The sequence below is a fragment of the Chlorocebus sabaeus genome, chromosome 14, assembly GCF_047675955.1.
Source record: "Chlorocebus sabaeus isolate Y175 chromosome 14, mChlSab1.0.hap1, whole genome shotgun sequence".
NCBI classification, from domain to species: Eukaryota; Metazoa; Chordata; class Mammalia; order Primates; family Cercopithecidae; genus Chlorocebus; species Chlorocebus sabaeus.
The window spans coordinates 63977833-64001187 of NC_132917.1; the positions used below are offsets into that span (position 1 = coordinate 63977833).

Below are 23355 nucleotides of genomic sequence, written 5' to 3' on the forward strand. Positions count from 1 at the left end.
AGAAATGATTACTTCAGTACAGAAACTATTTTCTGCTAAAGAGAATTTTTTTGGGAAAGGGACAATGATGGAAATTAATTTCTATTAAGGGTAATAAATCACTTTGAAGACTTGTATAGTGTGGTATTCTTGAGGCTCCCATAGGTTTGATCCGGGGCATGGAAATGGGAGGTACTTTTGAGGCATCCATGGGGAGAGTTAGAAACAAATATAGAGTTATCCCTTAGTATCTGCAGACTTTTCTCCAATACCCAAATCTGCAGATTTCCAAGACTTTTCTCCAATACCCAAATCTGCAGATGCTCAAATCCCTTATATAAAATGGCATAGTATTTGCATACATCCTCTGGTATACTTTAAATTATCTCTGGATTACTTATAACAGCAGTCCCATTCTTTATGGCACCAGGGACCAGTTTCATGGAAGACAATTTTTCCACCGATGGGGGTTAGGAGTGAGTGGTTGTGGGGGAATGGTTTCAGGATGAAACTGTTCCACCTTAGATCATCAGGCATTAGTTAGATTCTCATAAGGAGTGCCCAACCTAGATCCCTCGCACTTCCCAACAGGGTTCACACTCCTGTGAGATCTAATGCCCTGCTGATCTAACAGGAGGTGGAGCTCAGGCAGTAATGCGTGCTCATCCACCACTCGACTCCTCTGTGCGGCCTGGTTCCTAATACGCCACAGACAGGTACAGGTCAATGCCCTGGGGATGGGGACCCCTGACTTATAATACCTAATAAAATGTAAGTGCTATGAAAATAGTTGTTATACTGTACTTTTTATTTGTATTATTTTATTGTTATATTGGTATTTTTTACTGTATTTGTTTTCCAAATATTTTTGACCCATGGTTGGTTCAATCCTCAGATGCAGATCCCATGGATATGGAAGGCCAAAGGCAGAAACAACAGGATCCTAACCGGCATGTACTGATTGAAACAGTAATCTCTCTCTTTTTTGTTTTTTTTTTTTTTTTTTACATTGAGACGGAGTCTCAGTCCATTACCCAGACTGGAGTGCAGTGGTACCATCTCGGCTCACTGCAACCTCCACCTCCTGGGTTCAAGTAATTCTCTTGCCTCAGCCTCCCGAGTAGCTGGGATTACAGGCACACACCATCACGCTCAACTAATGTTTGTATTTTTAGTAGAGACGGGGTTTCACCATGTTGGCCAGGCTGGGCTCAAACTTCTGACCTCAAATAATCCACCCACCTCGGCCTCCCAAAGTGCTGGGATTACAGGCGTGAGCCACTGTGCCCAGGCAGAAACAGTAATCTCTACCAGTATTGAAGGAGGCAGAACAGATATGGAAAGAAAACAGAGGTCTTTTTCACTATGGAAAGTTTGAAGAATTTTAGTTAATATGTCTAATAAGCAGTTGAAAATTTAAGTTGGCACACAGAGAAAGGTCCTGAATTGGCGACAGATCTTTCCCACTCTTTTTTGTCTTTCTACTAGAACAAGTCAGGATGCCAGTAGGAATAAAAAAAAAAATAGCTTCCAATTCTTGAGTACCTACTTTATGCTTGACATTGTGCTGATAACTTTATATATTATCTCTATTCCTTTCAACAACCTTACCAGGAAGACACAGGTTGAGCATCCCTAATCTAAAAATCTGAAATCCAAAATGCTACAACACCTGAAACTTTTTAAGTGCTAACACGATTCTCAAAGGAAATGCTCTTCCAAGTATAATGCAAATATTCCACAATCTGAAAAAATCTGAAATCCAAAACACTTTTTTGCCCCAAGTATTTTGGATAAGGAATTTAGTAAGTCCTGGTGAGGCTTGTACTCAGAACTTTGAGATTAAGTAAACTGAGTCAACTATCCAAAGCAACAGAGCTACCAATTAGTGGGGGAGGCATCCGAATAAAGTTTTCTTCTTATTAAAGCCTCTTTCTATTATACTACCTTAGCTTTAACTTGAATGACCACCTACGTCAAGTTCATTCTGGAAAGGGAAAAACAACAAAACTAATGGAGCTCTCAGACTGAGAAAATAGGGAATGAGTCTAGGAATATGTGGCTTCAAAAAGTACAAGTTTAATAGTGATACAAAAGAGCTGGAGAAAAAGAAGTGGACTTATAATTTAAAGACCCTTTAAACCCGAAGGAGCCTTGGAAATGGCCCAGTACTTTTATAAGTGTGGTCCATGGTCTATAGCAGTAGCACACCCAGAAGCCTGCTAAAAATGAAGAATCTCAAGCCCCAGTCATACTTACTGAATTAGCATATGCATTATAATATGATCCTTAGGTAATTTATACAATACATTAATGAAAAACACTGGCCTGATACCATTACAATAGATGAAGACACTAACCAGGTTAAAAAAACAGTTTGCAAAGCTAGAACTCAGGCCTCTTTATTTCTCAGTCTAGGATTCCTATGTCTTCATTATGTGCCCTCCAGACAAATACATCACTTCAAATTTCACTAACCTGAGGTCTGTGCCACAAACATTTAGAACTTAAAATGAGTTTCCATCAAATTAGGACTAAAAGTTTTTATTTGTTACCATTTCATTTGGAATTTTAAGTACCCCCATGAGTTTTCTTCAATCATTTGTTTTTAACATCACTAAATGAAACATAAACATGCTATCCCTGACTACAAAGAATTCTTAAGCTCAAACAGTAAGTTTCACTTCACTGAACACTCAATGTGAAAAGACAGTATAGAAGACAGAGACTTTCCATAGGCAAATTATTTAAAGTCATAGAATCCTGGAGCTGGAAGAGACCCGATATAACTGAGATGATAAAGAGATTTCATCAGAATGGCAATTATATATATAGTTTCTGACAGTGCTGTATCAAAAAGTTATCTGAAGCTGGTTTGGGATACAGATACAGATACAGCTAGCAGCTGTATCTGCGATGGGTTGGTTCCAAAGAGGGTGTGAGTTCTGGAGTTACTGACCTTGTAAAGATAAGGAAACTCAGGCTCAAAGAGGTTAAATGATATATATAAAGTCACATATTGAGAAGATGAACCAGAACTCCAGGTCCCCTAACTTCTGATACAGCGGTTTTTATCCTGTATCATATTGCCTGTCCTATTTATTCAATAAAGAATATAAAATCCTTTTCATGTAATAGATAATAAAAACCAAACCAATTAGAAATTAACAGGGAATAAACACCTCAGATGGTTTTATAGGCATTATAGGATTCACAATCCTATAATAAGGACATACATGGAAGTACATTAAAAGATTTAAAACGAAGCCCACAACCTATAGATTGTATCATTGTGATCAATGAATGATCTCTGACTCAGACTGCTGACATTCTCCCTTCATGGAGAGTTTTTCCATATGACAATTCTTCTTTAGAGTTTATCCATGATGACTCAGGGTACCTAGATGGTACGAAGGAGCCTTCAATTTAAGGAGTAGGAGGAAAATGAGGGTGCCTACTGAATCATTAGCAGCCTACTCAGTTCTGAAACTCAGCAAATCCTTTTGGAAGCCATTTTAAAGTCAGCTTTAGGAGACAAATTTTGGCTAAAGCCTTAAAAGACTGGTCCTTAAGAGCTGAACTATATGCAAATAAATAATGTTATTTCTAAAAGAGACACAACCAAAAGGCTTTAGCAAAATCTGATCTTCTTTTTGTTGAATAAATGTCAGTGATGAATTTTTTAAAATGTCTGCTCTCAATGAAGTTACAGATCTGCTCAATGTTAAACAGTTTAAGAGCCCCTGCTCAAAATTCATCCTAGTTCCTTTGAGGAACAGACAGGGTTAGTTCAGAGACTGAATCATCCTATTTTAAATGAAAATAACAGTAAAGCAGTAAGTATATTTAAAAAGCTTTTTGATACATAAGGTATGTCTATAGGACTAGTTTCTAATTAGAAGCAGCCACTACTTTACAAAAGATACATATTTAACACATTTTCTCATGAATGATGAACTTAACTAGTTTTGTAATTTGGATGTTTTGATCCTTTAATGGTGAATTTAAAGAATGACAGTGAGAAACAATTCAAAGAAAAATCCATCATGTTAATTGTAGTCTAAAATTAAAGCCAATCAGCTTTTAGTGCTTCCAGTACATGCAGTTCATTAAATCTGAAATAAACCCAGAGGAACATGAAGTACTATGGATAGTATCTGCCAAGAACCAGAAATTCAACATTAAGGTTTTGAAGAATCAACAAAGCACTTTCAATTGTTTTCACTTATTGTTAAAAAATAAAATTAAACTGTGCCTTCTAAAGACTAAGCCAAATGATATGTTGAACACTACAATGAGTTACTAGAAAAATATTAGGGCCAGTCACTTCATACTTCATTCTTGTGGAAGGAAGAAGTTATAACCTTCTTTACCACATTACTTATCTTTTTATCTTTTCCTCTTGACTGTCAAATAGAAGCTCAACAGAAGTACAGTCTCCCTCTAAGGTCATATATGATTATTATTACAGTAATGATGAAGTCCCCAATTGTTTGACATTTTTGGAAAAGACAACAAACATCAAGAGCTGAAAATAGCTTTTGAAATTCCACTATTACTATCAAACTTTGCTAATTTAGGTATGTAGGTTCTGGATGGATGCAGGATTAACTCAATGAGTATGAGTTTAAACTCCCTGTTTCCTACTGTTTCCTACATTACTGAGTTTAAAAAGTATTGCATCCTACAGTTCACGTAGTTATCTCTTAGTGTCTGATGAGAGATCTTCACAACGGCACACAACAGAAATAGACAAGGAAAGTTTAAGATTAAATATGGCACAAATAGGAAAAGTATTGTACTTGCCATCCACAGGTTTCTACTTTATACCCCTAATTCATTCCAAGTCTACTTTATAAGTATAAAAATGGTAGACAAACATCGAAAACGCTGTTGAAGAACAATAGGCATGACTAAAGCTGGCAAAGGATGATAAAGAGAGCTATTGGCAGAGTAATGAATAGATGAAAGTGAGACAGGCAGGAAATGAGAAGTATCTTGCAATGCACAAGCTGAGAAGAATCATCTTGAACCTGTTGCTGTAAAAATCTACAAAGCTTAAATAATAGACTGAATTTTCAAATAATTTCTCAATTATTATTACTCATTACTATTTCCAAAATTAAGTATAGATTTTATCATGGTCATAAGGTTTAAGTCAACATGAAATGTAAGATGTCCTTTAGCAAAGCAACTTCTCTTCAAACAAAAGTTGTATTATTACTTCTATTCTCTACTTAATTTACAAATTTGAGCCTTAGCTCATTAGGTCACAGACACTTATGCACATCCAACTTAAGAGAATTTTCCATAGTCATATTTACTGTTTTGTGAGATCGAATTTTTTCCTTTCCTTCCTTCTCTTCCTGACTTCCCTCTCTTTCTCTTCCATCATAAGTTACTCATTTATTCCACAAAAATGGAAATGAAAAACAGATTCATGATCCTACCAGTAAATCAACAGCCTGAATGAAAGCTATTTCTAAAATAAGTCACACTTCAGTATGGTCATCATCACAGAACTTCAAAGATCGTTATGAAAAACCACTGCCACTTTTTTTTTTTTTAGATTAATCAAAGGTTTTAAAGGACTTTCAGAGTTAATGGAAAGCCCAGGAATTAAATATGGGCTCAGTTGTTCCATGTTAACAGACTAGTGTTTAAAATACATTAAATAATCTGGTCCAGCAGCTCAGTCCTGATAGTATGTGCAGTATACAGTAAGAGAGTCTGGCTGTCTATCTCTACATACACATGCATATATACATCTACATACACTACAGGGACAAAAACTCTGAGTGAATTAAAGAACTAGATTCCTAACAATTTACTGAAAAATGTTTAAAATAGGCAGTTTTGTTAAAGTATTCCTTACACAGTTATATACTTATATTCTTAGTGGTCACTATGTAATTTACTACATGGTAAAAGTTCATAAATTCTACTTCATGGCATTAAATTTTAAATATGATTGGTTAAAAATACAAATGAGGCTGGGCGCAGTGGCTCACGCCTATAATTCCAGCACTCTGGGAGGCCAAGGCGGTGGATCACGAGGTCAGGAGATCGAGCCCATCCTGGCCAACATGGTGAAACCCCGTCCCTACTAAAATACAAAAAATTAGCCGGGCGTAGTGGTGTGCGCCTATAATTTCAGCTACTTGGGAGGCTGAGCAGAGGAATCACTTGAACTCGGGAGGTGGAGGTTGCAGTGAGCCGAGATTGCGCTACTGCACTCCAGCCTGGTGACAGAGCAAGACTCTGTCTCAAAAACAAAACAAAACAGAACAAAAAAACAAATGAAAATGTTGTGCTCCCCCACCACTGGACATAAATAACAAGAAAAAGAATGGCTTTCTTGACTCAGTATTATCAGGAGAGTAAAAATCACTGAAATGTTTAGTTTCTCAGGTTGGAAAAACTGTACCTCTAAAGAATGAACTAGTATGGTAATTGTTCAAAGTAGTAATCCTACATGTATATTGTCCTGAGAGTAGATTTTTACAATCCATATTTATTGACGTTTTTGGGGGCATTTAAACATTTAAATGAGATCCAATTTTTTCTATGCCTTTATTAATAAAGATTAAAAGCAGTTCTTTAAGGTAAATCAGAATGTTTTCAAAACAACTACTAATCTGAGAAATGAAGCATGAATATAAGAAGACTTAAGAGCCAGATTCATCTCTTAACACTAACATGTGATAGTCTTTTAGTTTCCCAAGTATATGCCATAGCGACAAGAGTTAAACAATTTCACTGCGTTTTAAATACCATCCCTTTAGTCTTGAATGCAGAAATGAAACTTACCTGAAATGACTGTTTTGAATACTTAGTATTAAGAATGGTATATGATCTTGTATGTGTGTATATGTGTGTGTGTATTTTGTGAGACCTTAAATATCCAAATGAGTATGGTGCCTTCCATACTAGTCTTTCTCAGAAGTTATATACCCTTATTCCAAATGATGCTACAATTGTCCACAACATTATTAAAATTCCTTTTTGGTCTACGGGTGATTCTGACTTTTACAAACAATAACTGCCTTCTCAGACTGGATCTGATTTTCAGAAAGAGCCTCAAGTTACTTTCCATTTTCTTTCTGTCAAGATCCTCTGTGAGTCATTATCTGATAAATAACATGAAATATCACATGGCCAATCACCCCACTTTTCCTTAAAAACAAGGAGCAAATACAAAGTAATGAGCTATTTTCACGTGTGGCTCTTAAGCTGGCTTAGAAAACAACAACAAAAATTTCTAAAAGTCTTGAGTGATGCTAGTATTGTTAAGTGTACAGCTTCCACGGTGACTATTCTAAAGTAGAAGACTTATTTTAGATAAGTGTATAAAATATTTTTACTTTAAAGCAAGATGAACAACCAGCCCTACACAATGTAAGTCTTCTCTAACCTTCCTTTCCCATGCTGATGCTGATTTTATGTATTCATGCTCACCCTGATTTAGTGATCTAGTTACACTAGTTTTTTGTTGTTGTTGTTGTTGTTGTTGTTGTTGTTTGAGCGGAGTCTCGCTCATCGCCCAGGCTGAAGTGCAGTGGTGTGATCTCGGCTTACTGCAAGCTCTGCCTCCCGGGTTCACGCCATTCTCCTGCCTCAGCCTCCCGAGTAGCTGGGACTACAGGTGCCTGCCACCATGCCCGGCTAATTTTTTGTATTTTTGGTAGAGATGGGGTTTCACTGTGTTAGCCAGGATGGTCTGGATCTCCTAACACCGTGATCCGCCTGCCTCGGCCTCCCAAAGTGCTGGGATTACAGGCGTGAGCCACTGCGCCCAGCCGTTTTTTTTTTTTTTTTTTTTTAGACAGGATCTGGCTATGTTGCTCAGGCTGGTCTGGAACTCCTGGGCTCAAGTGATCCTCCCACCTCAGCCTCTTGAGTAGCTGGGACTACAGGTGCAAGTCACTATGCCTGGCTCACCCTTGTCTTCTTGTAGTTTCTTGCAGTTGTAGGCATGCTGCCATCTCAGGGCTACTGTACTTACTATTCCCTCTGTGTATAATGTCTTGCTCCAAAAAGTGACGTGCAAGGCTTGCTCTGCTACCTCCTTCAGGTCATTATTCACTTTCTCAACTATTTATCATCTTCTCAATGAAGTCTTTTCTGACTACCCTTTAAAACTGCATCTTGGCCGGGCATGGTGGCTCACGCCTGTAATCCCAGCATTTTGGGAGGCCGAGGTGGGTGATCAACTGAGGTCAGGAGTTTGAGACCAGTCTGGTCAACATGGTGAAACCCTGTCTCTACTAAAAATACGAAACTCTGTTGGGTGTGGTGGCGTACGCCTGTAATCCCAGCTACTCAGGAGGCTGAAGTAGGAGAATCACTTGAACCCAGGAAACGGAGGTTGCAGTGAGCTGAAATCACACCACTGCACTCCAGCCTGGGCGACAAGAGCAAAACTCCATCTCAGAAACAAAAAACAAAAAACTGCATCCCCCTCCCAAACACATACTCAAATCCCATTTATTCTCCCTTCCCCTTCCCTGCTTTATTTTCCTGTTTGTATGTAAAACTGTTTATTAGGGGAAATTTCAAACATACACAAAACTAAAGAGGAAGTAAGAAACCTCATGTATCCATAGAGCATCTACCTTCAGCAATTTTCAATATATGGCCAATCTTGTTTCATCTATGTTCCTCTCCCTTTCAATATTTTGAAGTAAAAACCCACACATCATATTTTAAATTGTAAACACTTTATTATATATCTCTAAAAGAACACTTAAAAAAAATACATTCTCACACCTGAAAAAATGGACAAATCCTTTTCATTAAATATCCAGAGTCTAAATCTCCCCAATTTTGAATAAACGTCTTTTTACAGTTAGTTTGCTCAAAGCGGGATATAACTAAGGTTCATACATTGCATTTGGTGGATAAGCCTCTTAAGTCTCTTTTAATCTTATAGTTCTCCCTCCCTCTCTTATTTCTTGCTATTAACTTTTTGAAGAAACCAGATCATTTTTCTTTTATTTTTTTATTTTTTTGAGGCAGGGTCTCGCTCTGTTGCCTAGGCTGGAGTGCAGTGGAGCAATCATGGTTCAAGGCAGCCTCAACCTCCCAGGTTTAAGTGATCTTCCCACCTCAGCTTTCTGAGTAGTTGAGACAGTGTACAGTTCATTTTTTTAAAAATTTCTTTGTAGAGACAGGGTCTCACCACGTTGCCCAGGCTGATCTTGAACTCCTGGACAAGAGGCATCTTCCCACCTCCGCCTCTCAAAATGCTAGGATTACAGGTGTGACCCACTGCGTCCAGCCATTTTTCTTAAAACGCAATGTATTTTACTTATTTTATGGTTTGTGTCTTGTTATTAGAATGTAAACACCATGAAGGCAGAGATTTTAGTCTGTGAGGTATCAGCGTCTAGACCTGTGACATGTAAAAGGTATCAATAAATATTGAATGTATTTGGCATCCATGCCAAAAGTCCACTGCTCACCAACAGCAGAAATTGCTAATCACAGTAGTCTTTTCTCTTAAGTTTGAATAAGGACTCCCAGTTTTCTAAACATGGCACTCTAGGCAGCCACCACTAAACAATCAGATTTGGTACCCCAAATGAAATTTATTTGCTGTACCTGCTTTATCCCCTTCAAAAGTGTACGGTCTCTAAAACAGATTTCATTGCACCTTGGATGTTGAAATTTTAGCATGATAAATTACTGTGTTTCTTGTCAACTACATTTAAACATTTCTTAGCTTATTTTAGACAGTTTAGGGGAAAAAGAAAACTGTAGCCAAAAAAATAATAGAAAAAGAAACTGTAGAAGATGGTGGGAACCCGGGGGTATTACATATTTTTAGAATTAGCAACATCCCAAGAGACTCATAAAATAAAAATTAGCAACAAATTTTCTGAAAAGGAAGTAAATTACATGTGTGTTGAATTAATTTTTAAAAAATCTACATGAACAGTCAAGATTAACTGGAGGATGAAGACAGATGTCAGGATTTTCCCATTTATAGGCATCAGCAACACATTCTATTTTTCTGCAACTGGTATTTTGAGGTGTAAACGTATTACAGGGGTGATACTAGAGTACTATGCAGAACCTCAGTTCTCTGAAGTGGAGTTTATGTGGCAAAAAGAATCTAAAACATCTGGTACAACATTCTGAAAAAATTGTCAATTCTTTTAAGAGTCATTTACAATTCATTTCTGTTAAACTACCAGATGAAGCTCTCTTTCTCTAGGCTTATTTCTGAAGGTAACTATGCTAATTGAAAGACTCCAATCAGATGTTTATGTTTTGATTACTTTTTTCTATCAAAAAAGAAAAAAATTAGAAATTCCCTGACATCCATTCAAGAAACACTGTGCTTTCTCTTTATTACCTGCAAATTCATTAAACAACAAAAAGTATTTAGGACCTACTAAACATAGTATGTTAGGCAGTTATTTTCAACCTTTGAAGGAAAAATAGAAGTGATCTATTCAAGACAATTTGAAAAAAAAAAAAAAAAAAAAAACAAAGCTAGTGGCAGAACTTGAAATCATATCCAGATATTTCAATGACCAGTATTTCTTGTCTTGAGGTTCCCACACATTAGTCTAGGGAAATATTCTATGGCACAGGTCACACTTAAACTAAGAAAATATAATAAGCACTCCCCTCCCCCACTACCACAAGTGTAAAAAAACTCCAAGAACCCAAATCCCTTGAAAGAATGACTTCCATTTACTTTGCTTGTGTAATATATTCAGAGGGAATCTGGAAAAGATGGCTAGAAATCTATAAACAGAAAGTGCTAAGTGGAATTCACTGTTTATAGACTTCAACTAGAATTTTGTCCCTTATATATGAATATTGCCAGGAAACTTTATATTGTATTATTTAAAAACATCTTCATCAGGTTTTCTTCACTTTGTTGATTTTCTTCCTTTTTCCACTGGCTTTTAAATCTGCTTTACTCTCCTCAAAGACATAAATGTAACTTTTAGAATAACAGGACTTTTTTTCCCCCAAAAGGAGCACCTAAAGCCACCTCAGTGCCATCATATATTAGTCATTAGGAAATTTTAATATATACAGTTAAATATATTTGTATAATAAAATCATCCATAAAATCCTTTCTAATCTAATAAATACTAGGATAGGTCTACATTGGTGTATTATGGTAAAATGTACACATATATGTTAGTTTTCAATTCTAAGTCTTTGGCTTAAAATCTTTATCAGCTGTAGAAGCTTCTGCCTAAAAACATTAGTTGTCTATGAAGCATAATGACTATCTATAGTCCTTATCACCTGACCTACTAGAAAACCATAACGAATCATATTCTGAAATGATAGAACTCTTAAAGTGACATTCTGACAACCCAGAAGAGTCTGAAGCTAAATCAAACGGAAACATCCTTTGGCTTCCTCTTTGAAACTTGCCTCAATGGCATTTGGCAGTACTAGACTAGCTTCCTACCCCGTACTTTTCAGTCATTTCCTTTAAGGGGTCTCAAAGAAATTATAAAACCTGCAAAGCCAGACTTCGCCAGTCAACACTAACTTCTGCCTGCGGACTCCAGTGACTGAGCCAAGACAGTGTTAGTAGCTTCCTTAAAGTACAAATGTCCCCGGTAAATCTGGCTTGAAAATACCACAGAAAAAGTTCAACATAACCAACTGCAAGAACATTTAAATGTCAATCTTAAGGAAAGGATGGATTCTCTCCCCCTACAAACTCCACTGAGGCAAATTTCCAGCTTGCTTTTTAGAAGTAAATAAATACCACTACTACTACATTACAGCACTTCTACCATGCCAATAAAAAGCTAGGTGATAGTTTCCTCTTTAAAACCTGTAAATTCACTAGATGAGACATTATAACTACTTCACTACATGCAACTTTCCATACATATAATTGTTCTACTTTCCAATTATTTATGTTAAACTCAAGATCTCTTTTAACATACTATAGAAAGGGAACAGGTTAGAAGGCTCTGGGAAAAAAAAAAAAAATAACGAACATCTCACTTTCATTTTCTGATGCAACCACCAAAATCTAAAATGTAATGACAACCACAAAATACAAAATTAAATGTAAGAGAATTTAGAGTAAGTGAAACTATTCACTGTTACTACAGTTCTGATCATTATTTACCTGAGGAAAGAGCTAGTAGAAGTGATGCTTGATTTAAATTTTTGGTACTTTCCAGTTTGGTACCGAAGAAATAAAAACTCACAAAATAAATAAGGTCCTCAGAGTTAAAGATTTTTATCCAGAACAGGTTGTTGATATAAATAAAGGAATTCATATGCTGTATTTGTACAGTAAGAACAATGTTTTGAGACATGTAAATCTGATCACTCATTAAATATTTTCTGTTGGCTATAAAGAAGATGCATCGTAAACTGAAACAGAACTGAACAAAGTGAACCTTTTCCACAACTAAAAAATTTTAAATTCACTCTATTAAGCAAACTGAATAAAAAATTCATTTCTCCTTAAGTGTGAGAGTAATACATATTCAACACAGTAAAGGACAATGCGATTTCTGAAACAAAAGATCATGTGCAAAGAAAACAAAGTAACATTTTGCAGAGTAAGAAAAAGTAAAGAGCCTGTGAACCGAAACAGATGACCTTTTCTTATCTATAAAGTATAAAGCTTCAGTTTTTAGCACAACCAGCATCTTACGAATAAAGTTCTCAATAATATTTGTTGATATACTGTTTGATGACTAAACGACAGGAATATTGTTGGTGATGTTAAAACCAAGGCACATTTCCTTCTGTGTAGTGATTAAAATCTGTTAAATGTACATTTTTAAAAAACCTATGACCTCTGTCCCATTCTTGCTGTCTTGCCTCTAAGAGACCTACACGTACAAAAATAAAAGTAGATGGTGACGTGACTTTATGATTTACATTAATTTCCCTACTCGAAGCATTTCTCAGTAAGTCTTTAAAGGTTTTAAGATTCAAACACTATGTAAGAAGAATTATGGTTTGAACTACTTAACAATTACCTAGATATCTTTTGGACTTCAGATAACCTGTAAGTAAAATGAGCATCTTTAACTTTTCCACGGGGCATTTGAGAACGGGTTCTTCCTCATAAACTCTTTCATATCCTCAGATACCAGGCGCGGTAAAAGATCAAGCGTATCCATCAGAGAGCTTTTCACGACCTCAGTTTACCCACTTAGGGAAACGGGCGTATTAACTTGTTTCCTAGGGGACCCAGGGGTGAAATTAATTAGCGTGTTTAAAATGCTCTGAGATCCGAAGATGAAAGGAAATGTGAAAGACGCGCAGAGATGATGACAACAATCATAACAATAAAAAGAATGACTAACTTGGAAGTCTGCGTTATGTAAGGGAGGAAAAGAAGTTATCAGATCCGCACAAACAAAAGGGAAACCCACCGCCCCTTTTGTTTCTCCCATTTCCCTCTCCTACCCGCCACCCGCAGAGCTCCCCTCTCGCAGCCCGAGCGCACGGCCAGCCAGGCGCCGGGCTCGGAGTTGGCCGCCGCGCGCCCGGCTCCCGGGCGGAGGGGGAGGCCGCACAGGGCCGGTTCCTGACAAAGGCGCTTCCTCCTGCCAGGGCGCGGGATGGAGGCGCCGCAAACTCCGCTCCCCGCCGCCGCGGGGGCGCGCAGGCGGGCGGGGAGAGCTGGCTGGCTGGCCGCCGGAGAAGCCGCCGAGGAAGTTGCGCGCTCGCCCTCCCCGCGCCCCTCGGCGGCCCCGCCGCCATCCATCCCGCGGCGCCCCGCGGCCACACTTACCGGACAATTGCTGGTGGCCGGGATCCCAGCGCGGCCCCTGAGACCCGAGGCGAGAGGGTGAAGTGTTGTGCGCGGGGAGCACGAGCAGACAGCCCGCCGTTCCGCCGATGCCCTCCGCGCCAGCCAGCCGAGCCCAGCGAGGGGAAGTTGACCACGAAGTCGAGCGCTGAAGAGCCGCGGAAGCAGGGAGAGGCGTTGGGGCTGCTTTGTAGTGCACTCCCGGAGGGCTGGGGACCAATTCGACCGCGCCGCGGGGCTGCCGCTGCTGCTGCTACTGCTGCTGCTGGTGGAGGAGGCGGCGGCGCCCCCCGACGGTCCCTCCGCCTCACACCGCCTCTGGTTCACTGACATACACTCCCAGGGAAGGGAGGGGTCTAACCGGAGGGCGGGGCCTGAGGGAGGGGACGGGGCAGGGCCACAGCGGAAGGCGGTGTCGTCGCGCCGAGAAGGCTCTTGGGAATTGTAGTTCTCCGGCTGAAGAAAAAAGGGATTCATTGTTGTCCAGCACCCGACCAGGCTCGCTCTGCACTGAGCATGCTCGAGGGCGAGGTTTGGGCCGCCCCCTCCCACCGTTACCATGGTCACCGACACACTTAGCGAACGTGTTCAGTGCCGCTGTTGGCTGAACAACGGCGGTCTTGTATTCTGGTGTTGTTGGGGATCCACCCCTTAGCCGGTCCTTCCTACTTCGCTCCACCCCGAACTCCTAGCCTCACCAGTCATAAGTGTCCAGTGAGATCTGACTTCCTCCCGATATTTCAGTCTTCCCTGCTGCCTAATTTATCTTCCACAAACCCTAAATCACGAATACCACTGTCCCTCATTTCCCTCAATTGAATCTTCTCTGTCTAAATTCAATTTTCTTTACCTAAGGCTTGTCGAAATGTAGTTGTTTCCAGTAATTGAACAATTAGGTTATAAAACTTACGAATATCACCACTATCAAAATCCCGTAATTACTTTGCTCAGTTAATCACATCTAACTTTAAGATTAGCAAAGTACAGGATTAAGATCCCTATATTTTACTTGATTACTATAAAAGAATCGGGTTTGTTCATTTTAAGGCCTACAATTTTTAAGACATACAGATTTCATAAAGTATACGTTCAAAAGACAAGTTGAAAATTGTTTATGTGTATTGGCCAACTTTAGTTTGGTAATAAGAGAAGTCTGAACCAAGGTATGAGTATGTTGTTGGGCTGGTCAGCTAAGTCTACACCCATCTTGGGCACCCAGGTGTGGATAGGTGGTAGGGAGGAGGGTGGAGAAAGGCAGGACACATTACTGGCTCTCCAGAGAGCTAAAGGCAACGCGTCCTGAGCTCTTTTGTTTTCCTTCTCCACCTAGCTAGAACCCCACACCCTGGAAGAAAAAGATGAATGCTTAGGAATCAGACGAACTTTTGGAGCAGGTTTTCAAACAGAGAGTCTCAAGATCAGGAATCCTTATATCTACAGACTACATAATTATACACTCATTCAAAAAATGCTTGTTGAGTGTCTACTTGTGCTAGGCACTGTATTGAGCCCCAGAAATAGAGATTCAAAAATGTAAAAGAAACATTCTTATTTTCAAAGTGCTTACTATGCAAAGGAGGAGACAGGTAAATAGACTTAATATGAGAAATACTACAATAGGAAAGTGCACGGCTACCCCTAGATGTGGGCAAAATCAGGAAATGCTTCAAAGATCACTTGAGATAACTAGGAATTAGCATGTTTGTGTATTTTGGTAGGGGAGGAGGAGAAGAGAGGTGGGTGAGAGCATTGAGGGTGGTGTTTGGAAGAGCAGCAAGTGCAAAGACCTAGAGGTGTGAGACCCAAATGTATTTTGGTTCAGCAAATAGTTGCATTGCTGACAGTAGAATGGAGTTGGAGTGGCAAGAGGAGACACTGAAAAAGGTAAGGGAGACGGCTTAGGTAATGAAGAATCTTGCGCAATATGCTAAGAAACATGGACCTTTTTGTGGAAACAATGGGAAGCCACACAAGGATTATAAGCAGACGAAATTTTGATAAGATATGCATTTTAGACAGATCATTCTATGGAGTGTGGCATGTATGGGACCTGTTACAGTATTACAGGAGAAAAAAACCATGAGAGACTGAGCTAAGGCAAGGCAGTGGCAGAAGAGAAAACTGAGGGTAATCAGACACTATTCAGGGGATAGAATATAGAACATAGTGACTAATTGCCTATGTGTGGGGTGAAGGGAAAAGGAAAGTTATGAATTATTATGCTTGTGGTTGAAAGCAGCGGAAAACCCAGCTCTAACTGGCTTAACCAATAAAGGAGATTCAGTGAACCATCTAGCTAGAAAGTTCAGGAAAAAGGCAGGCTGTAGGGATGACGGATTCAACAACTCAGAGATGTCATTAAAGGCACTTTTTTGCCTCATTTTAATTGTTTTTTCTTCTTTAGTATGAGCTTTATTGTCAAATGACGGTTGCCAACAACTCATATAGTTTTAAGTTTTGCTATTTAGGTCCAAGAAGAAATAAGAAAAAGAATCACTTTTGGAAGCTCTTTTGTAAAGGAAAGAAAACTACTTTCCCAGAAGCCTCAAGGATTTAGTCACATGTACCTACATAAACCAAAAATGGCTGCCAGGAGATGGCACAAGGATAATTATCTTAGAATGAAGACAAGTGCGTACCCGTAGAGCCACAGAAGTCAGCTTCTACCAAAGCTGTGGTGACGAGGTACAAATATCTCAGTGAAAATTGAGCTGTTTACCCAGAAAAAGAAGCATGGAGCCTAAGAAGTGGACCACAGTGTCTACTACAAGGAAGAAGCCAGGGATGGATCCCAGATTTTTGGATTGTGTGCTTATGGGCTAGTGGTCAGTTATGTACATGACTCTTGTGCCCTGGAGACAGATATGGGCAGCAGAAGATATACTTGGAATATACCATCATATAAATGGCTGTTGAAATTATGGCAACGGATGAGATCACCCATGGAAAGTATGCACAGCAGAAAAAGAGGAGTCAATAATAGAGAACAGTGCTTAGAGAACATCAGCACTTAAGGTGTAGGCAGGAAGATCATGAAAATGCCTGGGAAGTAGCAAGACAACTAGGACATACAAAGAAACAGGAAAGTAATCTACCACCAGGAGGAGAGTCAGTCAACATAAAGCCACAAATGACAGAGATGATAGAATTAGCAGTCAACAATGTTAAAACAGTTATGATAAATATGCTCAGTATGCTGAAAGAGAGAAATCAAAGATATAAAAAATGGAATTTCTAGAAGTTAAAATGACAACTTCTGAAATAATTTCACTGGATGGGATTAACACTCAGAGGCAGATTAGGCACAGAGCAAATTAGACACTCAAAAGAAAAGATTAGTGTACTTGAAGAGATAGCAGTAGAATCTAGCCAAAAGAAAGCACACAAAGAAAAAAAAATGAAAAAATAACCCCCAAAACAAAGTCTCAGTGAGCTATGGGATAATACCAAGTGCTCTAATATTTGTGTAATTGGAGTTCCAGATGAGAGATGGGTCAGAGGGGTGACAGAAAAATTATTTGAAGTAATATAGCTGAAAATATTTTCACGTTTGATGAAAATTATAAACCCACAGATTCAAGAAGCTCAATGACCCCTAAGCAGAGTAAACACACACTCCCAAAAACCACTGTAAAAGACTTCACTGTTAAATTGTTGAAAACCAACAATAAGAAAATATTAAAAGCAGCCAGAGAAAAAAGGCAGATTCTGTATAGAGGAATAAACACAAAACATCAGTAGACTTCTAATCAGAAGCTGTGCAAGTCAGAAGACCATGAAAAGGCATTTCCAAAGTGCTGAAAAAAATACCTGCCTGGCATGGTGGCTCATGCCTATCATCCCTGAACTTTGGGAGGCCGAGGCGGGTGAATCCCTTGAGCTTAGGAGTTTAAGACCAGCCTGGCCAACGTGGCAAAACTCCGTCTCTACGAAAAAATACAAAAATTAGCTGGGCGTGGTGGCGTACGCCAGTAGTCCCAACTACTCCAGAGGCTGAAGTGGGAAGATTGCTTGAGCCCAGAAGGTGGAGGCTGCAGTGAGCTGTGAACGCGCCACTGCACTCCAGCCTACGTGACAGAGCAAGCCCTTGTCTCAAAACAAACAAACAAAACACCGTGACACATAGAATCCTATAGTTAGAGAAAATAATCTTTCAAAAATGAAGTTTAAGACAACAAAAGCTGTGAGGATGTCACCAGTAGAACTGCACTGCAAGAAATGTTAAAGTCGCTTCTTGGTAACTTGGATTTATATTAAAGAATGAAGAGTGCCAGAAATGGTAAATATATGAGTAATTATGAAAAACTTCTCTCCCTGACTTAAATTTTTTTAAAAAAGATAACTGACTTTAAAATAAAAATGACAAGACTGTATTATCAGGTTCATAATTAAAGATTTCTGTCAGCATTTATATATAAGGGACAAAATTCTAGCTGAAGTCTTTAAACATGTAAAGTTTGATAATAATAGCTTAAAGGATGGAAGGAGGAAGTGGAAATGTACAGAGAGGTCTTATATTACACACGAAGTATTATACTATTATTTGAAGGTAAATTGTGGTGAGTTAAAAATGCATAATCTAAACCTTAGAGCAGTCATCAAAAATGCAAAAGAACAGATGTGGCTAATAAGTGAATAGTGAAGATAACATGAAATCTTAAAAATAAAAAGCTTGAATGGAGAAGCAGAAATATGGAAGAAATCTGTGTCCCTAATGACCGTGGAACTGACATATCAGCTCTGGACTCTACCTCCTGACTTCTTTTAAGTGGGAAACAAACTTGTTTTATTTTTTAAATTTTTTTAAATTAAAAAAATAGAGACAGGGTCTTGCTATATTGCCCAGGCCGGTCTTGAACTCCTGGGCCCAAGCAATCCTCCCACTTTAGCCTCCCAAAGTCCTGGGATTACAGGCGTGAGCCACCATACCCAGCCAAGAAACAAACTTCTATCTTGTATAAAGACATTGCTATTTTGTACTGTGTTATGTATAGCTGAACCTAATCCGACTCACAAGCCTATAGAAGTTTCATGAAATAGAGCGTATTTCTCAGAATCAGGTAATCCACGTGTGGCCAGCAATTTCAACATAGTTCTGAGGTTCCTATATTTGTCACTAAAATTCCAGGCATACAGCATCTTTTGTATGGATATCATTTACTATTAGTTTAATTAGTTTTTCCTGAAGGAGAAAACACATGTAAAGTGCTTAGCCCAGCCTTGGAATGCAGCAGATGCTCAGTCAATATGTAGTACTTTGAAACCAAACCACGGTAATAAGGTAGATGGCCCACAGGTTAGACATATGTTCGGGTTTGTTCTCCAAAGTCAGGTATAAAAAATCATGGTGACATTCACATATATCAAAATCTGTAGATTCCTTTGTGAAATTGTGACTTTACCTCCACCATACATTCTGTACATTTCTTCAGAATCTACAGTCTTTTGAATTCAGGACAGTTCAGTCATGGAAAATGAGTGCACCTACAATTACCATATTCTCAGTCTACATATCTAGTTAAACACTTAAATTTCTTTCACCAAAGGGGCTATCCTTTTGTTGCTTATCTGCAGTTTCCAATTTGGTATATTCAGATATCTAGTCACTTCAGTAAGAAAGTGAATCCTGGGAGACTAAGGTTTTTTGGATCTCTTAAATTCTAAGAAGTTTTTGATCTGTGGACATTGCTCAGTAAACTTCAAGTTTCCTGTACCATCTGACTATATCAAAATCAACTAGAACTGTGTTTCTACTCTTTCCTCAAACAAACATGAAAACAGTGTTTGGGACATGAACATAAGGAAAAATCACAATATTGATGTCATTTCTAAAACAACATGAAATAAATATAATTTGCTAGTAAATGAGGAAGAGGAAATTAGATACACGTCTTTTCTTATAACTTGAAGAAACTGCTGCAAACTTAGTTTCCTCCTTTCACTGCAAATATTTCATCCACTTCAAATGAACATATCTTCCCATGTTTAGTCCAAATTTCTCATAGTTTATACTAACCCTAGACTGCCTATTGGACTCTTACTGACATTCTTGGGATTTGAGAGTGATAACGTTGTGTGTGTGCGTGTGTGTGTGTGTAATATTCAGATTATAGGTAGGCTATCTCTCAGAATTCTTACCTCCAATATTTCTCCCAAAAATAAAATTATTCTCTCCTAATGTCCTCAAAGTCTCCAAATAGCTCATAGTCAACATAGAACATGTTCCTATTTTAAACCTGTGAATGGCACATAATTTGAAGGCCTGGGCTTTCACTCAAAAGATTTGTAGGCCCCAAATGCTGGCTCTGACATTTTAGATATATTTGGAAAATGTCAAAGACAAGCCAGTTAAAATTTCAATGTTTTAAAGGAGTCTGCTTGTACACCAAAGAATACAGCCTATAAATTCTTAGTATTAGTACAATCAACATATACACAAGCAGTTATTTCGGAATTTTAAATAATACTGTGAATTGAGAGAAGTGGAAAACCCATAAGAGAAGATTTAGATTGTATTTGCATCCCTAAAATAGATATATTTGCTGATAGACTAATTACTTAAATTTTTGTATCTCAAATTTCATGTATTCTTTCATAGAATACTTACTGAGCACAGACTATGGTGCCAGACTATGGATACAAAGATTAATTAGTCTTGGTCCTAAGCTTTTTTAAAATTTTTTTATTTTTCCCCCGAGATGGAATCTTGCTCTGTCACCCAGGCTGGAGTGCAGTGGCGCAATCTCACTCACTGCAAACTCCTCCTCCCGGGTTCAAGCAATTCTCCTGCCTCAGCCTCCCAAGTAGCTGGAATTACAGGTGCCCACCGCTGAGCCCAGCTAATTTTTGTATTTTTGGTAGAGATGGAGTTTCACCATGTTGGCCGGTCTGGTCTCGAACTCCTGACCTTGTGATCCACCTGCCTCAGCCTCCCAAAGTGTTGGGATTACAGGCGTGAGCCACCACGCCCAGCTGGTCCTAAGCTTTTTTATGTCTGGGAAAGGGGAAATGCAGAGAAGGGAATAATCAATTTTACATGAGAATAAAGTCAGAAAAACATTTCACAGAGGAGGTGGCAACTGAGCTGAATCCTAAAAAATGAGTAGGTGCTCACAAGCTGAACAAAGACATTTCAGCAGAGCTTGCGATGTTAAAAAAGACATGGGAAGAGCGAAGTAACAGCCCATTTAAAGAACTACAAGCAGTTCAGTATGGCCAGATCATAGGGTGTGACATGGGCCAGGTCAGGAAGTTTCTGAGACCAGATCATAAAAGTCTTATATGCCATGTCATGACAAAGAGTTTGGCAATGAAAAACTGTTGAAAGATTTTAAGCAGAGGAGAGATATAAAATCATACTAGTATTTGACAGAGTGACTAGCTAAGAGAATATGCAGTAATGCAGGTGAGAGATGATGGACAAACCAAGTAAGTGTGGGAAATCAAAAGAAGGGGGAGATACCAATGATGTTTCAAGAGACAAAATGAATAGTGCTTGATATGTTGATTGGGTGTAAGAGGTGAAAGAAAGAGAAAGGAAGGATCATGTGGAGGTTTCTGGTCATGTAGCTGGGCATTATATATTATAGTTATTCATTAGTATAGAGTAGAAGCAACTTTTTATTGCTTTTTACAGTCAATACTTATCTATATTCATGCATTTACAGTCTTACCAACATTTTATTTTCTGTTGGCTTCGTTTTAGTAAGTATGCAGTGTCTCATTTTAGTTTTATTTATTTATTTATTTATTTATTTATTTATTTATTTATTTATTGGAAACAGGGTTCTGCTCTCTGCCCAGGCTGGAGTGAAGTGTCTTCCCAAGCTCAAGCAATCCTCTCACTTCAGCCTCCTGAGTAGCTGGGACCACAGACTTGTGCTACTATGCATAGATAAGATTTTTAAATTTTTTGTAGAGACAGGGTCTCCCTATGTTGCCCAGCCTGGTCTCAAACTCCTGGGCTCAACCGATCCTCCCACCTTGGCCTCCCAAAGTGTTGGGATGAGCTACTGTGCCCATCCCCAACATTGTAGTTTTAATTTACATTTCCTTGATGGTGCATGCAACTGAGTAAATTTTTATAAGAATATTGGCCATTTGGAAATCCTGTCTTCGAAGAGGCTGTTTAAGTTAAATTTTGCCCATTTTAAAATTATATAGTCTTTCTTTTTTTTCTTATTGATTTACAGGTGTTCTTTATATATACTAGTTACCAGTCATCATTCATCAAATATGTGTATGTGTATGCATGTGTGTGTGTGTGTGTGTGTGTGTGTGTATATATATATACATATATGTAATATTTTCTCCTACCTGGACTAGTTTTTATGTAATCTCAACTTGGGATTCTCTTACCACAAAGGCAATGGGAATTTAGACCCTACACTCATCAGTTATGCAACTTTGGGTTTAGATTGCTCCCAGGAGAATATTTTTTCTTCTAGAGCTCAGGGCAGACAACAAACTGCTTGGTACTTGTCCAGTCTGATAGACTAAGTTTTCTGGCTCCTTTTCACCGACCATATAACTTTGATAGGACTTTATGTCCTGGAATTAGCAGAAATCCCAGTGGTAGCCCCTGCACTGCAGATGCAAGAGCACATGTCTTGTCCCTATGCGGGCATTAAAACCCTGGCTACTAGCTGCCAGGGCATATATTCAGCCTTCTGACTTGAATCTTTCCCTACCCCCCACGATACCATCCCCAGCTTTTTTTTTTTTTTCTTACAACGGGAATTTTTCTTTCTCTCAAGCTTGGTTATGTATTTCACTGTTGTTTTAGTGGTTATATTTACCCAACATTTCTACATATTCGTATCAGAAAAGGTGGCTTCCATTAGCTCAGTCTGCCACGATGTAGGAACCTATTTTCCATTCATTTTTGAAAATTATTTCAGACACTTTGCCATAACTACCTACATTACTCTTTTTCTAAAAGTATTTCAGGGATACTTGTAAGAACACATCTGACTTTCTAAAATTCTACTTTATTCATGTTTAAGTAGAAAAGAAACATACTGTTGGTTAGGCATCCCCATCTCCAGATTTGTAATGTAGAATCTTATCACATTGTTAGAGAATCCTGGAGATCTGGAACAGGGTCAGGAGATAGCTTAGGGTAACAACTATATTTAAATTTGGTAAATTAAAAGAATAATAAACTCATTAAAAGAATATAAACTCATAAAGCTCAGTTTAATTCTCCCTATTTCATCCCTCCAGCTGGGTGCCCACATAACCCAATCCTTTCTTGTAAGTTTCCTCTAGTTCTCCAAGTTACTTTAGAAACTAAAGTGGCAAGTGATGCCCTAAATGCCTCAGTTTTTGTTTTAAATCTCTTTATAGACCTGAGTACAGGAATCCTGGATTTTGCTAATTAAACTTTCCTATTTGAGTTCTGCCTTTTTGGAGACTGATTCCTCAGAACTAGCTTTCCCGAGTGGTACTGCTTTTAATATTTTGTCACATAATCCCCCCCAAGCAGTTTCATGCTTTGCCTTAATTATCCTGTGTCTCCTCCTGCTCCTCCAGCCTCCATAGTTACCTCTCAGGGATATTTCTTCACGACTCCACCCCACTGCATCAACGTACAAAGCACCCAGGCT

General features: G+C 38.6%; 1 protein-coding gene across 2 annotated transcripts in view; it reads right to left on the reverse strand.

Moving 5' to 3' along the window:
- Window positions 1-14075, reverse strand: part of PELI1 (pellino E3 ubiquitin protein ligase 1) — a 65121-nt gene extending 51046 nt beyond the window's left edge. The window contains exon 1 of one of the 2 annotated variants that reach the window (XM_007970450.3): window positions 13730-14075. The gene's annotated coding sequence lies outside the window, so the exon portion shown is untranslated. The remainder of the gene's footprint in view (window positions 1-13729) is intronic. The other variant, XM_038007029.2, reaches the window with a different exon arrangement.
- Between the last annotated feature and the right edge of the window lie 9280 nt (window positions 14076-23355).